Consider the following 2,105-nt stretch of genomic DNA (forward strand, 5'->3'; position numbering starts at 1 on the left):
CCAGGATGTTGAGGGAACATCCTATTATGCCACCACCACTGGTCGCCCACTGTTGGTTTTGAGCCAAGCCTATAAAACATACAGGGACATCGCATGTCTCTGTCATGTTTAGGTTTTAATATTCACCGCAATCAATAGTGAGACATGTATAGAAGATATGGAGGTGAAAACACACCCCTTTCCTTCCCACCCTATTCACACAGGCACTCTTCTTTTGATGAAGATAGATAGCTCATGGAGAGACAGACAGACAGATGGGTAAGTAGACAAAGAGGTAGAGAGACACATCTATAAGATAGATAGATAGAAAGAAAGATAGATGATATATAACCTCACCAGGAAGGACTTCACTAGGCTCTCAGAGGAAAGCTTCACACTGTCTGTGAAGCCTTACTTTTACTTATTTTTTGTTTTGGTAAACTACCTCAGCCAGTGTGTCCCTGGGTTAAGCCCTGCCGGTGCATGATGAAACTATCCTTTACACACACACACACACACACACACACACACACACACACACACACACACACACACAGTCACGATTTGTGCGCTCCAGAAACGCCCAATGCCCCGGGGATTTAAATAATACTGTGAAATATACACAGTCCCACTTTTAATTTAAAATTAAAAAGGGATCCATTTAAGAAATGAAACCAGAACTATGCAGAAGGAGGAGGAGGTGGATGCTCTTTGCCGCTCGCCAGAGAGTTGCAAACACGTGCCTCATCCCTATTGGCTGTGCTCATTCCTGCCGCCAATCACATCTTGTATATCGAATGAGGTGCTTGAAGGCGATGCTATGTAAAAGCAGCGGCTGGCCCTCTCTTTCGGAGAGTTCAAGTTTCGCTGGCCTCTCGGAGCCCACAGCCCTCTTTTTTCCCCCGGACCTGCTCCTCCGTTGGCAGCATGGCTTCGAAAGACCCTCCTGCTCGTTCTCAGCTAACCCAAGACCGAAGAAAGAGGATCGTCTGGACCGGTTCTCAATTAGACATCTTACTAGCTTCATTTGCTCGAGACCCGTATCTGGGCGTCACGGCCAGAGAAGAACTTGCCAGACCCGCCGGCGTAGACAGAATCTTCCTGTGGTTCAAAAACCGCAGAAGTCGACAGCTCAGGAAGGCCGACTGAGCTCCGGACCGCCTCCAGGAGAGCCGTGCCCCATGCTGCCTCGCACCACCTCTCGAGCCAGGGCGCCGAAGGCAGACAGAAGCAAGAGAACTGTCATCAGCAAAGATCAAAGCGCCCACCTGATGGAAGCGTTTGAGAAGCAGCGATTCCCTGGCGTGACAAACAGGCAAGAACTGGCACGCCAGACAGGCCTTCATGAGAAAAAGTGCTGGAGATTCGCAAGGGATTGTGCTGAGTCTGAACCTCTTTCGAACAGAGTCCCAGCACAGGACCAGTGGCAATACTGGGAGGGTGGAGGGAAGGTGTGGTGGAAAAGGGGAATGATTTACAAGGATCTAACCTCCTCCCTGGGGGGATGGACTACAGAAAAGTGGGCGAAGGGAGACGTCGGGCAGTGTAAGATATGACACTATACTAATAATTTATAAATTATCAAGGGAGAGTGGACGGGGAGGGGGGAAAATGAAACGCTGATACCAAGGGCTCAGGCAGAAAGCAAATGTTTTGAGACTGATGATGGCAACACATGAACAAATGTGTTTGATACATTGGATAGCTGGATGGATTTTGATAAGTGTATGAGCCTCCAATAAAATAATTTAAAAAGAGATGGCTTTCCTTTTGATTTCGATGTACTCTTGTCACACAAGTGTCTTCCAGGTATTGTGTCTTTTTCTGTTCACTTCCCAGGGCTCAATGGAATTTTGTGTGAGGAATGACTTCCTCAGACCTTGCCTGCCCTGACACCTTGCTGAATCTGATCCATTTTTTTTTCTTTCCCATCTCTTTTCTGAAATACATTGCCATTGTTATCCTGACGGAGTTGTTTGCTTAAGCTCCCGGGCGATAATCCTGAGTGTAGCTCAGAGTAAATGTTAGTGTCAGAAGCGGTACTCCCAAGCCCCACTCGGGGTTAAACTGCAGAGAAGTCCCTTAACTGCCCCCCAGTCCAGAGATGTTCTCTGTGTGAAGTTTAT

This window comes from Tenrec ecaudatus, chromosome 3 (assembly GCF_050624435.1).
Source record: "Tenrec ecaudatus isolate mTenEca1 chromosome 3, mTenEca1.hap1, whole genome shotgun sequence".
Classification (NCBI taxonomy): Eukaryota; Metazoa; Chordata; class Mammalia; order Afrosoricida; family Tenrecidae; genus Tenrec; species Tenrec ecaudatus.